We start from the raw sequence: 15,998 nt of genomic DNA, 5'->3' as shown, positions 1-15,998 counted from the left end.
CCTTAACTCCCCGTATGAATATGTCATATTGATAGAACTCTTGAATTAAAAAATTCAAGCAACATGTCATCATAAAATCATGCATAAGATTTTAATATCATCATCATACTTCTCCCTCTTTCTCATCAACAAAAAGGAGAAGTGTATCTACCTAGCTTTGAGATATATAAGTTTTATAACGTACAAGCTATCACTTTACAATATGCATAATCACTAAATCATCATTAATTTTAAAGATCTGCAAGATTGTAAATTTTGAAAGTTTGCACTTTTGCTTCTTAAGATAGGCAAGCTAGTAATTTTTGGTGATGTTCAAGATAGCAAGTTCTTTCTTCTCTTTTGAGAAGTACAATTTTTTTCTTCCTTTACAAAGCGCAAGCTAATAAAATTTTACATCATTTTACAACTTGCAAGCTAGCAATTTGGCAAGTGTTACTTCTCTTTGAAGTATGAAGGCTAGCAAGTTTTTGAAAAAGAATGCAAGATAGCAAGCTAGCAAGTTTAGCAAGTTTTACATCATTTTAGAACATGCAAGCTAACAAATTTTACTCCCCCTTTGTCATTGTCAAATAGAAGGGAAGAATATAATGTTGTAATTCTTTTCCCTTTACATCAATTTCCAAATCATGACAAAGATAAAGTATCATTCTTAATTCAATATGTTTGTATATCATTATAGTTTCAAATTAAAACATGCACAATTTCAAAACCTTACATTTCATCCTTACTTTACGTATGATACCAAAAATAAATAAATCATCACTATGGGCATATCATACATGATACTCAAGCATTCATGATATATCATTTTGGGCATAACATTCATGATGCTAAGATATTAAAATTTTTAAGTATTTATCACTTCATGCATTAAATCAACATTTTGATCATGATACCAAACATTCATCATTTCTCTCATGCATGATACTAAAGCATTCATGATACCAAACATTAAATCAATATTTTTAAGCATTTATCACTTCATGATTGTTGGCACCAAATATTCATCATTTATTTTCTCCCCCTTTGTCATAGGCAAAAAGGAGAATTATTCAACAATGCAAGTATTTGAAAGTATGTCAAGTAAGTTTTACACCAATTTATCCGAGCTAGCAAAACTCTCTCTCTTGAGATGTGCAAGCTTGCAAGTTTTGCCTTTCTTAGCAATATGCTTTCCTTGAGATGTGCACACTAGTAATTCTTTCTCCCCTTTTATCATAGACAAAAAGAGGAGAATAGCACAAAGGTGTAAATATTCAAGTCATCACATGGAAGATATCAAGAAAATTTGGTGATGAGATATACTTTAGGAATACAAGAAATTATACAAAAAAGAAAAATCATATCATGAAAGACAAGATTATGTGAATACCAAAAGACATGATTCATTTTGATAAATATTCTCTTTCAAATGAAAGAAATCATTCAAGAATAAAAAGTGAGAGATCTTGATTCACATAAGGAAAATATCAAATTATCACGATTTGATAAATATTCTCTCAAAAGAGTGAATCATACATGCATCAAGAAAGATGTATCATGTTGAATATATTACAAATCAAAAATATGATAAATGATTTAGTTGGATATATCATGTTATTAGTAAAATGAGTCATATGAAAATAGATCCAAAATCATTTTTTGGAAAATTCAATGAAGGCAACGTTGATAGATTCACACGAGAACTTGATTCATGCATGATGTCTCAATTCATCATGAATCACAAACATTTAGAGTATCAAGTGAAAAAATCATGATTCATGTGACAAAAAGATTATCGATTCATGCATCTGTATAAATATTTTTTAAACTATCATTACTTCAACTCATCATGCATAATTTTAAAATGTAAAACCATCAAGAATGAAACAAACATTTATTTGCAAAACATAAGATTTCCAATCATCATTACTTCAAATTCTCATGCAAAATATAAAATCATCAAGCATGATACCAAAACTTTTAACTTTAAACATAAAGTATTTTAAATCAAAATCATTTTGTTTGTTGTAGTAATGCATTTTTCTTTTTAAGTGAATTTAACTTTTCATGCTTAGTGTTAGGAGTTAACATGTCATTTTCATGCTCAAATTTTTAATTTTTTCAAAATCACTAGAAAGATAAGCATGATACTTTTTACCTTTTTTTAAATTTTTTTACTAACTAATTTAAAAACAACTCATGAAAAGAATCAAGTTATTTTAAAATAAACTAAGGAGGTTTTGGTTACCTCATTGTCGAAAGCCATTAAGGCGTAGTACGCCACCTGGTCTTTGTTGGTTTGCTTCTCATCTTCGGAGGTACTTGTTTTGTCCGTAGTCACCTTGACTGTCTTCTTCTTCTTTGGCAACCTCTTCTTTTTAAGTTTATTTTTAATTTTTGATTTTTGTTTTATGAACTTTTTAAATTTTATTATTAAGAGTTCAAGATCATCATGATCATCATTATCAGCATCACTTGAGTTTTCTCTCAAGTGGTCTTCTTTTGTTCTAAGTGTCAAATCCTTCTTGTTCTTTGGAAGGTAGTTCTTATGTTCATTTTGTGCATCATGTGTCTTACACGTCATTCATAGGTCATTAATGACCCGATAAGTTCTTCAATTGGAAAATGATTTAAGTTCTTTGCCTCTCATAATGACAGTTACTTTTGAATCTCAATTTTTAGGAAGAGAGCGTAAATTCAAGTCAAAGCATTACATGTATGATTCATCATTTAACTTGAAAATCTGAAAACGTTTAACTTGAAAGCATACGAAAGTGTAGTGAAAGCAAGAATTCAGTTTGCAATATTAGGAAAAATCATGAAAGAAATGCAAACCAGATTTTTATAGTGATTCGGCCGTCGTAACCTACATCCACTCCTGATTCCTCTTTACTCGAGGCCATCGGCTTTCACTACCCGATCTTCTTTTAATGGGTGAAGATCAACTGCCTTTTTGCTTTCTCCTTTTCATAGGTTTAGGAGACAACCTTTACACCTCTCTTTTATAAGTTTTCCCTCACACACCTCCCTTAGAACTCTCTCTAAGTTTTAGGAGGAGGGAACTCTATTGAATCTAGGATTTTGATGATAAAATCAATTGATGGGTTAATTGATCTAATCCATATTATTGAGTTAAGTGTGCAGGATTAACTATGATAACCAGAAAACATAAAGCAAGTATACTGAGTCAAGTTCGATGGACGTTTGAGAGTCCGAAGAATCGTCGGAGATGCTGTCGGAACCAACCGAGAAGAAATCGGGAACCTGTCGGAATTTTCGGAGGTTCTCCAAAGAGATCGTTAGAGGTTCGCGAAGATCACCGAGAAGGCTCAGCTACTCGTTGAAGTCATCACAAGATCGGGAGCTTGCTTGGAGTCCGTCGGAAGAAGTTCGTCGGAAAGCTCGCCGGAACAAGACTCGACGTTCACGGTTGAAAACTTGCTTAGGATATTTTTAGTTTTGTAGTTCACATGTAATTAGGATTAGGATTAAGAGATAATCCTATATCCTGGTTAGGGGCCAACTGGGCCCAAAATTAGACTTGGTTTGGGCTAAATTTAAAGCCCAATCAATGCACCGAAGGGTCTAGCGGTGGCACCGCCCAGCACCCGCGAGCCAGGCGGTGGCACCGCTTGGCTGGGCGGTGGCACCGCCAGTCCACTGTCAGTGTCAGACACTGACAAGCGATGGCACCGCCATTGACAAGCGGTGGCACCGCCAGCATCGGGAACCAAAGAGAATTCAAATTTTGGAGCCCAAATTTGAATCCTCTTGAGGCCTATAAATACCCCTCAATTCTCAGCTGAGATAACAACTTTTTGAGAAGCAATTGATTGAGAGAAAGGTCTTAGAAAAGTTTTAGCAAGTCTTGTTTTCAATTTGCTAGAGTGTTCACCTCATTCTTTCTTGCTGAAAATTTATAAGAGTGTGAACCGCTTGTGTCACGCCCCTCCCAAATTTAATTCTCATTCAGGAGGTGTGAACCTAACTCAAGATTGATAATATTATAATTTAATAAACAATCCAGGATCCAATCGCACATTTGAGGTCATTAAGAAAAACATTCAAGTCATTCACCTCTACAATCCACAATTCACAAAACCTGTACAGTTTATAATCATACATCATGTCACTAGATGATTCTTAAAATTCAAAAGCAACTTAACTAAACCATCACTATATCATAAATCTATAAGCGCAACAATTAATGCAATCACAAAACCAACATGTACTACATGTTTATATCAGTACACAGTTTAAACTTAACATTTCCAAAATTCTAACGTAAGAGGTACTTTTCAAATATTTACAAGATACATCAATCTAGATTTGTCATTGATATTTCATTACACACAAAAAGAAATTATACAACATCAACCTATCAAGTATGAAATATTTGCCCCAAAATCTTCTAGCCTTCCACTGCCTCAACCCAATTTACACATTTTAGTGAGCGAAAAGCTATCCTGAAAAATTTATATATCAACGGGGTGAGCATATAAAGCTCAGCAAGTGACTAACATATCCATAGCAAAGAGGACAGGTTTCAAACAAATAAGGTATCAAAATACAAAGCAGAGATACAAGATGAAATAGTAGCATGTTTTGTTTGAATGCAGAATTACAATGTGATATCGTTCGAAGCACGTTTTGTTCATACAATCGAGGAAAGGTAATTGGAGCATATCATTGGCATAAGGAGCATATCGATGACATATGGTAATTTCAAGGCATAACAAAGACATAAGAAGCATTTTGGATATCATGAATGCAGAATTATGATGTCATTTCGTTCGAAGCATATTTTGTTCATACAATCGAGGAAAGGTAATTGGAGCATATCATTGGCATAAGGAGCATATCGATGACATATGGTAATTTCAAGGCATAACAAAGACGTAAGGAGCATTTTGGATATCAATGGCATATGAAATAGTTCGGAATATATCAATGGTGAATGAAATGCTTCAGAACGTATCAATGACATATGAAAATATTCAGAAGCATAAGAAGCATTTCAGAATATATCAAAGAACAAATACGAAATAGAAGCTCAAACGTCGTACTCTAGCATAGTGCATGTGAGGTTTAACTCAGTGGTGGCTCCACGCCGTGATGAGTTCTCGACTCCATCCACGGGTAGCCCTTTCCTACTTGAGCCCTCTCACCCTGCCCAAGTGCTAGGTCAGCTCTGAATTTCATATCAAACAGATAGAAGGTGAAGTGGGATTCCAAACATAATATGGTCCATCCATTTCTGAATGACCACCAAACATAATCTAGAGCATCGCGGGCTCTAAGCACATACCCTTTACCATTTCTGGCAAAGGTCCAAATAATCCCACAAACGCTAGAGTACAAAAGGGTATTGTGAATAATGATTTGGGACATATCGGAAGCACATGTGGAACAACGAAATGTACATATGCCTTTCGAGTCAATACGATACAAACATAATCTTTCACAATGTATTCAGATTTGAAAGGAAACAAAAGCAAGAGCATACAAGGATTCCAAGAAACCATATATAGCTCAATTGAAATAAGAAATTTAGATAAGTTCAATATCCAAAGAAATGAAACTGGAAGAGGCACATATCGAAAGCAAATGCGAAACAATGGGATGCATGTGCCGAATCATTACGATGCAAACATGATCTTTAGATGATAGTTGCAGATGTACAAATAAATAAAGGACAAAAGTATATAGGAATTTAAGGTAATAATGTAAATCTTAAATGAAGTAAGAGTTTTTTTCCAAAATCGATTTCCAAAGAGAAGAAACAAGGAAAGCCGAAATCGACCAAAGCTCGATTCTGGCAGAATTTGATAGGAACATTGTATGAACTATTTGGATAACCAATTATGCTCCAATTTATACAAAATAGGTGTCATTAGAAAGCTTTGTCAATCTAGTTTTAGGAAAATCAAGTTTATCAAGAATTGAAATTTACGACAGGGAGTTACAGATAATTTTGTAGCGTAAGGTCTGAAAATATTAGTTCTGTTTTACTGAATCCATAGGGTCGATGAAAGCAGATGTTTCAGTTAGCAATTGTACTCAAAAAATTTCAAATCAGGTATATAAAGAAAGCATTTTGAGTCTATCTTCGAATAAATCATACTTTTTATGAATCTGAGTTCACAGCAGAAAGTTATAAGTCGTTAAGCAACAAGAGATCAGCAATATCAGCAATTTCAGTCCCTGTTTTGCAGAATCTATAGGGTTAATTTAAATAGAAGTCTTAGTAGGCATTTAAACTCCAAATCATTCGATCTTAGTATCAAAATAAATATTTTTTGTCTACTTTCAAATGGAATAGGTCTTGTCTAAATCAGAGTTTATTACAAAATGTTATGACCGAAACATTGCATAGAGGTTAGATTACCGAAAAATTACAGATTCATAGCTTTATATCAAAACGAAAGAAGGTCTGGTTCTCAGTTGAAATCTTTCAAATTTTACAGAATAAAAATGGAAACAGAAATTAAGGTTACTGTGGGATGGGGTTAGAACACTTGCCTTAAAATTATTTGAATCCCAAATGTGAGAAATTGATGAAAAACCTCAAGCTCTTCTTCTTCTTCTTCTTCCCTTCTCTTCTCAAACTCACGTTGGCTGCAACTCTTCAGGTTTGTTTTCTTTAACCTTTCATCTAATGCAAAAGCTACAAGGTGTCATGCATGCATGAAAGGGGCTAGGTGTCATCTTTAGAGCAAAGATAAGTGGCACTCTTAGGTTAGCTAGTGACACATGACCACTATATATATATATATATATATATATATATATATATATATATATATATATATATATATATATATATATATATATATATATATATATTTTTAACTTAAATCTGAATCTTTCATAAATTATGTCAAACTTCTAATATTTACTCTTAGGTCCCTAGTCATAAACTTTTAATATAATATCATTTAATATAAAATAATTATTAAATAATTCTTATTTTTACAAACAAACTTTTTACTAAATTTTAAAAAATGGGGGATGTTACAGCTTGTAAAAAATTGTAAGAGGGGTATTTGCCCTTCCCCTTCAAGAGATTTGCTAGTGGAAGGTGGGAGCCTCATCGAAGAGAGCCTCGCAAGTGGATGTAGGTCATTTGACCGAACCACTTTAAAATCGACATGATCTCTGGTTTGCATTTCATTATTGCTATTTACATTACTACAAACCTTCTTACATGCTTTATTTCCTCATTACCTTTGCTACATACCTTTACGAACATGCGTTCGAGTTAAGCTTTTCAAGTTCGGTTATTATCGTATCAAAAGATTTGTCGAAACAAAAGTTTTAATCCGCTGCACTAATTCACCCCCCCCCCTCTTAGTGCCGCTCCGATCCTAACAAATTCAAATTTCTAATAGGGTTTACAATTTTAGAATTATAGAGTTTTGCTTAACTTTCTTACCATTCCATGCAGGAATAGTTGGGGTATTTATAGCCCTCAATTAGCTTCAAAATTAGAGCAAAAAAAGATCTCATCTTGGGGTTCTCGGGTCCTGATGGTACCACCGCCTGTGTTGGGTGGTACCATCACCTACTACACTGACATTAGGTAGTACCACCGCCTTATCACGAACGGTCGATGTGCACCCGCAACAACTTCATTCAATGAACCGTTCGTCACTTTTGTTTACATATACAGATGCTTGGCAACATGCTTTGCCTTGGTTTTGTGTTCTTTTGCTTGTAAAAATATAAGTTCGAACAAGTTACAATGCTACAGTGCGATCTCTCACCGCACCGAGCAAAATAACCTAAAATGGCTCCGTTTTTATGTGCCATGGACTGTTTTCTGTAGCATGCTTTCGCACGTGAAACATCAGCCATCTTAGCACCCTGGAATCACCCGGGTGGCACCATGGGAGATGGGGCTTCGGTATAGTGTCGAGCATTGAATAATCTTCACAAGTTCGCACATTTTCTTAATGGGAATTTGCCTTCGTGCCTGGCACCTAGTGAGCAGTTGTTTATGGACTTGTAGTTGTTCATTCAACCTTCTAAAGTCCTTATTTTCCTCCTTTCTTTATTTTCTCTCATGCACGCAAGGTGCTCGCTGAATTGCTTGTAAAGCTTCCCTCTTCACAAGACGTTGGGACTTATCCGTCGCTCGTTCTTCGAACTAATCAACTTTTTCTTTTACAGGTCTTTCGGGACCTGAGTGAGGTTACAAATTGGCTGAGCTTTGCGGATGCATATCGCAAGGGCGCGTCAAGACTTAGGCAATCCCAGCTAAATCCAAGAAGTTGACGCAAGGGTACTTCGCGATGTAGGCAACTCAAGCTAAGTTCATGTCTTGGCCGCAAGGGTGCCTCACGGCTTAGGCAATTCCAGCTAAGTCCGTAACATTGTGGTATCAGAGCCGGCAAACAATTTGAGCAAGCAGCGAAGGAACTTCACAATTTCGCCATGGCAAAGCATCGTAGTGAATCAAACAAGACGGGGTAAGCCGGACCTTTGCCCCAAGTAGCCACAGGTGGGCTACAAGTGCATACTCACTCTCATACTATTGGAGCTGCTCAGGAGGAGCGCGATAATGAACATAATGAGTGAGAAGTTGGCTACTCTCCGTGAGCAGAGGAGGCACAATCCGGAGCGCCAACTGGGAAAAAGAGTCATAAGGAGAGACTCACAATGGTAGAAACCCACTTGGATGTTCTTGAAGTGAGCTTGAAGGAACTCTACCATGGCTAACAAAGGCTTCTTAGGATAGAGAGCTCATAAGAAGAAGCTGAATCTCAGATCGACAAGGTTGAGGCCCTAATCGACCAACTATCAGATGACACCAAAGACTCTGTGCAACATTTGTACGAAGTTGTGGCGGAACTCACTTCTAGGGTGACCATGCTCACAAGGGCACTGAATGGGGGAGGAAGCAACACCCGTGTTGCATCGCCATAAAACTTAAGAGTACCCGAGCCATATTATTATGGAGGTGCCAAAGATACTAAAGAGCTTGAGAATTTTCTGTTCGATATGGAACAATACTTTCGAGCTACAAGGCTTAATTATGAAGAAACCAAAGTTTCGATAGCTATCATGTATTTGAATGGAGATGCAAAATTTTGGTGGTGAACCCGTTGGGAAGAGATCCAACAAGGTCGGTGTCGGGTGGACATATGGGAGGACTTGAAGCGGGAGTTAAGAACTCAATTTCTACTTGAGAACATAAAGTTCATCACAAGGAGGAAACTAAGACAACTCCACCAAAGTACTTCCATTCGAGACTACGTGAAGCAATTTTCTGCACTAATGCTGGACATACAAGACATGTCCGAGAAAGATAAGCTATTCAGCTTCCTCGATGGTTTGAAGCCATGGGCTCAACAAGAACTGCATTGAAGGAATGTCACCAATGTGATCGGGGCAATTACTACCATAGAAAGGCTAACCGATTTTGTTTTCTTTGAGGACTCGGGAAAAAGGAAACAATATTTAGAAAATTGCTCTCCAAAATATCCTCGTGGGAAGGAGCCTGGAGGCGAACAAAGGAAGAAGAGTTCCCACAAAGGGCCAAGCTCAAAAGGCAAGGCCCTGAAATCTTTTTACGGACTTAACTAATTTTGCCTAAGTCGTGCAACACCCTTGCATGTCCGTCCGCAAAGGTCAATCTCTCCGAAGCCTCCCATGGTCCCTTAGTACACACAAAAGAGAAAACAGGTTAGAGAAAATGCCTCACTCGGGATCCACAAGCAAACATTCCAGGAAACACTTCATAGACAATGCAAATTACAAATAGATTTTACAAGCTCTGAACAATTGCACAACAAAGGGTCAAAATGATCCACTATAGACCGAAAATCTCTTACAAGTGTCCACATGATACAACCTTTATTTACAAGCCTAAAGTGACCACCAAACCCAACTAAAATAGGACTATTAAGCCCTCAGCCATCCCTCTACATGCTGTGCAAAGCATGAACATACCAAAAGACATGGACATAAATAAGCATTACATCAAACATCCTGTTTCGAAGTTTGTCCATGACATTCTACCCCACTTATTCCTTCGACGCCCTCGTCGAAGCCTTTGTGAACATTGCAACTCCTTGCCTTTGCTGAGTCTTCAATCTTCTGCTCCAGCTGCGATGTGCCTCTTGGCTCCCAACTGCTCTCCGCTGCTATTTTTGAATAGTTGAACCTTTGATCCGCCATGCTACTTCAACTCACCAATGACTCTAACTCTGGTGTGGGGTTGGCTGAGTTGTGTTGATCCTTGTTGATTCCTGCGGATCCTATAAGTGAAGGAAAAGACCATCCTTACTATGCACCAGTCTCTCAAATGCCTCATGCTGCTTCAACTGGGTGGATGCTTGTTGGAGCTTGAACGAGTATCGCCTCGTAAACTTTCAAAGTTTTTGGTCCTTCCTCCATAAAATTTGTTCATCGACTCTTCTTTTACATAGTTGTCACTTCCAAGTAGATTCGCATCACTTCCGCTTTCGATTGACATTCTATTCGGAAATGAGGCGAATACTCTACTCTCAGTAGCACTGATCACCAATGGTGAGGATTTGACAACTATTGTCTTCTAATATCTTTAAAGGGTCTTTGAACCTATGCAGAGCTCTTCTGCTGGATAGATAAGAGAATTAGGGTACTCGGTTTCGCCTATTCTCTTAAGGGTTGAGAAGGCAAAGGTTACTTGACTTCGCCCGCCTCCTCGAGGTTGTACTCCATGCATCGAGCTAGTTACTGGCCTTCACCTGCTCTTTGCTCACACTTCTGAAGCACTTGAAGTGTTTGCACTCCTTGCTTGAGTTAGTTACTATGATTCACCTTCTCAATGCCATCAAACTTCTGGAATGCAGGAAGTTTTCACCCCAACTTCGAGTAATTCTCTAATAGATTTGGTCACCTCTGGGATTGTACCATCTTCTCCATCAACCCGGTCGCCTATTCCACTGAGTAGCAAAGGTATAATACCGCGTACCACCTGCTTCGTTCCTCGGTTGTGCACTCTTGCATGACCCAAAGTCCTTCACTTTCGGCTATCTTGATGAAAAGCTCATTGACACTGGTCTTACGAAGTTCCTTGGCCTCTGCCCTTCAACCTTGTCTCGGTACTTGGAGTTTGCCTCTATATGCTCCACCTCCTCAACCCCTTTCACAACCAAACGCTCTCCCTCCATGAGAGCAAGGGATCAATGGCTTTCAAGAAAGTCCCGCATCTACGGTACCATAGTGCTGCCATGCCTATGGCCCTACTATCCGTTGCCTCGCATCTGCATCCCTTTTCTTCACGATCAGTAGATATGTCTCTGTGGTACTCCTCCGAGTCCATCTCCATTCTAATTGATGCTTGATTTTGGGTAGCTAAGTCCCTATAGACTCATCTGTTGAATCTCGTATTTTGATGATGAAACTACTTGATATATGTTTATGATTTAATCTGCGTTTTGAGTGACGCAGGATGCTTCGATCAGGATGAGACAATTAAAGCAGGAAAATCATGTTGTGCCGGAGGAACATGTCAGAAGATTGGACGTCGGGCCGGTGGATCGGTCGGCGTATCGACAGAAGGCTTCGGGCCGTGAACTCGGGCATCGGGCTAAGAAGAGCGGGTATTGTGCCAAGGATATCGGAGTTGCGGAGTCAACTGGCCGATTGGGCAATAGGCTGCACGAGAGGACGATGCGCCGAAGAAACGGATGAAGCGTCGAGGGACCAATGACATGTCGGACAACTTGGTTAATTACTTAGGATTAATTGTCTCGATCGAAGTTTTTGTTTTGTTGTGCAGGATTAACTACGATAAGAGTAAGACAAGCAGCAGGTGTTGCGCCGGAGTCAAGATCATGATCACGTTGGGAGTTCGAGAGTTCGACGGAAGTTCGGACGGTCGTCGGAGGTTCAGAGAGAACAGATCCGAGAAGTCCAGAAGCTTGCCAAGCGAAGCTCGTCGGAACTCGCCAAGTGGATCGTCGCAAAGTCCAGGAGTATGCTGGATGTCCGCAGAAGGATCACCGAGGGTTATCGGTTGATCGACGGAAGTTAGCCGGAAACTCGCCGGAAGAAGCGATTGACGCATCGGAGCAAAGCTGCAGAAGTTGTCTTAGAGTTAATCGTAGTTAGCATGATGATTAAGCATGAAAATGGGAGGTGATCCCATTAGCTTAATCTTGGGGCAATTGGGCCCCTGAAAAGATTCAAAGTGGGCCGAATGGAGTGAACCATTCGGACCCAGATTGCACCAGGAGGTGCAACCGCCCCAGCCAGGAGGTGCAACCACCTGGGCTGTGGGGTTGGGAGGTGCAACCGCCCCAGCCAGGAGGTGCAACCGCCTGGGCTGTGGGGTTGGGAGGTGCAACCGCCCCAGCCAGGAGGTGCAACCGCCTGGGCTGTGGGGTTGGGAGGTGCAACCGCCCCAGCCAGGAGGTGCAACCGCCTGGGCTGTGGGGTTGGGAGGTGCAACCGCCCCAGCCAAGAGGTTGCACCGCCAGAGCTCAAGTTCCGAGCTCTGCCAGGCGATGCAACCACTGAGCTCAGTCTTCGAGCTCTGGCAGAGAGGTGCATCAGCCTGAGCTAAGTCTCGAGCTCTGCCAGGTGATGCATTCACCAAGCTCAGTCTTCGAGCTCTGGCAGAGAGGTGCATCAGCCTGAGCTCAGTTTCGAGCTCTCCCAGGTGATGCAACCACCGAGCTCAGATTTCGAGCTCTGCCAGGTGATGCAACCACCAAGCTCAGTCTTCGAGCTCTGCCAGGTGATGCAACCATCGAGCTCAGTCTTCGAGCTCTGGCAGAGAAGAGCAATCGGCTGAGCTCAGTCTTCGAGCTCTGCCAGGCGGTGCCACCTCTCCAGTTGAGAGGTGCAACCGCCTGATCCCAGAATTCTGGGATTTGATCGATTTGATCGTTTTGAGCTCAAATTTTGAATTGGGTTGGGGCCTATAAATACCCCACCCATTCAGCACTGAAAAGATATAGACCAATACCGAAATCTTGATCTTTTCTGTGATTCTAAGAGCTCAAAAGTGTTGTAAAGCCTTTAAGTCTCCTCCTTCTGTTCTTCAAGTTTTCAATTGTAAAGTGAGGAGAGAAAGGTCTGTAAAGGTTGTCTCCTAAGCCTGTCAAAAGGAGAGAAATTGTAAGAGGGAAGTTTGGCCTTCGCCCATTGAAGGAAGGCACCTAGTTGACGTCGGCAACCTCATCGGTGGAGGAAGCCAAAAGTGGAGTAGGTCAAGGCTGACCGAACCACTCTAAATCTCTGGTTTGCGTTTATTTTCGAGCACTTTATCATTACTGCAAACCTCCCTCATCACTACTGCTCTCTGCGCTTTCACGAACAAATTCTAAGTGCTGTTCTTCCAAATCTGCATTCAGACGTAAATTCGTATTTTCATACATTACAGTTTACGTTTACGTTTGATTCTGCAGAACTGTTTTCCGTGCTTTTACGAACGAGCTTCTTTGCAGTTTACGCTTACATTTTAATCCTATTAATAACTGCAATCTGTCCTCTATGATTTTACGAACGAGTTTCAACATTTAGACGCAAAACTGCATTCAGACGTAAATCGGCTTTCCTCGCTCAATCGTCAGATTTCAGTTCACGTTTACGTCTTGATTTCAACTGCATACTGCCTTCTGCGAGTATACAAACGAGTTTCAAAGTTTAGACGTAAATCTGCGTTTAGACGTAAATCTGCGTTTAGACGTAAAACTACGTTTAGACGTAAATCTGCGTTTAGACGTAAAACTGCGTTTAGACGTAAAACTGCGTTTAGACATAAAACTGCGTTTAGACGTAAATCTGCGTTTAGACGTAAATCTGCGTTTAGACGTAAATCTGCATTTAGACGTAAATCTGAGTTTAGACGCAAAACTGCGCTTAGACGCAAAACTGCGCTTAAACGCAATCTGCGCTTAGACGCAAACTGCACTTAGATACAAACTGAGAATTTGCTTTTGCATCATAACAGTTTTTGAACGATCGCAGCTTTTGATTTTAATCGCTGTAAGATTTCCGCTGCACTAATTCACCCCCCCCCTCTTAGTGCTCTCGATCCTAACAATTGGTATCAGAGCGGGGTATTTCTCATTTCGGATTTACACCCGAGAGAAATGGCTCTTCAAGAGGGCTTTTCGGTCTTTCGTCCACCGTTGTTTAACGGATTGGACTACACTTATTGGAAAACTCGAATGAGAGTTTTCTTGATTTCTACGAATTTAGACTTATGGAGTATCATTGAAAACGGTTTTCAACTTCCCTCCAAACCGATGAACGAATGGTCGGTTTTGGAGAAGAAGAATTTTTCTTTAAACGCAAAGGCTATGAATGCCTTATTTTACGCATTGGACAAAAATGAGTTCAATCGGATTTCTACGTGTGAAACGGCTTTTGACATTTGGCGAATTCTTGAAATCACGCACGAGGGAACTAGTAGAGTCAAACACTCGAAAGTTAACTTTTTATTGCATGATTTTGAGTTTTTTCAAATGCAACCAAGCGAGACTATAGGCGACATGTACACCCGTTTCACGGATGTCGTCAATAGTTTAAGAGCTCTTGGAAAATGTTTTTCGGATTTTGAACTCGTAAACAAGATTTTGCGTTCTCTTTCTAAAAGGTGGGATTCAAAAGTAACTGCAATACAACAAGCTAAAAATCTAAACAACTTACCACTTGAAGAACTAATTGGTTCATTGATCACATATGAAATGACGTGCAATGCACGTGAAGAACTTGAGAACCACCTTCCAAAGAACAGGAAGGATTTGGAACTCTGGACAAATGAATGCCACTTGAGCGATGACTCAAGTGATGAGGACAATGATGAACAAACCAACCTTCCAAAGAACAGGAAGGATTTGGGACATAGAACATTTGAAGACCACTTGAGCATAAGCTCAAGTGATGGTGAACTTAAACTACAAATGAAACGAAAATTAAAAAGCAATCGAACTACTTGCTTTAAACGCAAGAAGAAGAACAAAAATTGGGATGAATCGAGCTCCTCCGAAGAAGAGAAAGTCAACAAAAGCAAGGCGGCAAACTACGCCTTAATAGCCTACAATGATGAGGTAATCGAAATCCCCCTAATTTACTTCGAAATTACATGATGCTTTTCATGATGCATTTTTCTTTCTCTTTAAATTTTCTTGAAAATTATATTTTTAATAATGAAAATGCAAAAATATGATCATGCTTGTAATCTTGAAAATGATAATGAAAATTGCATGTCTTATGTAAATGCAAGATAGAAATCTAATGATCTTACACCTAGTGAGATTAATCTTATTTATGTGCTTGAGAAGCCAGAATGTATATTTTGATGATTTTCATGTTGCTTTTCAATGACGATACATGGCTTTTGTCTGGAAGGCTTGATATTTTTCATTGTCTTTGTTTATTAAAGATAATGTATGGTTTTGACATAAAAATAAAAATTTGAGCATGCTATTATAAAGTCAATCATAAATTAAAACTAAAGAAGTTTTAGGCATTTATAAGAATCATTCAAAATTATGTTCAATGAAACCTTGCTTAATGTTGCAATGAAAATATTAAAGTTATACTTGATGATTTCAGATTTGACAAATGCTACACTTTAAATATGAATCATTCTTCAATCAGATTAAATGCTTCAATCATTTTCTATCTCTAAGAGTTCTCGATTTTGGTGAAATACAAGTGATAAATTCATTTATGATATCTTGTAAATCACTTGAATTATGAATGAGTTTTTCTTTTTTATGATGTGTTAAAAGAATCACTTAAAAAGAAAATGTTTTTCCCATTTTATCGAGATTAATGATTTCATGATATTATGTGAATCTCGAAACTGATTTTGATGAAATAGTAATAACGTTATTCATGTTATGAATCTTAAAAATGATAATATGCTTCATGTGATAATATGGATACATGAAACACTTATGATATTCTGTGTATTCATAAAATATTTATCTCATCATCCAATAACTCTTCTTGATATTCCTTATGAGATGAAATGAAATAATGCATGAAATACAAATGAGGAGTTAATG

Source organism: Musa acuminata, chromosome BXJ3-5 (genome assembly GCF_036884655.1).
Source record: "Musa acuminata AAA Group cultivar baxijiao chromosome BXJ3-5, Cavendish_Baxijiao_AAA, whole genome shotgun sequence".
Classification (NCBI taxonomy): Eukaryota; Viridiplantae; Streptophyta; class Magnoliopsida; order Zingiberales; family Musaceae; genus Musa; species Musa acuminata.
Note: the sequence above shows the minus strand (reverse complement) of the source record.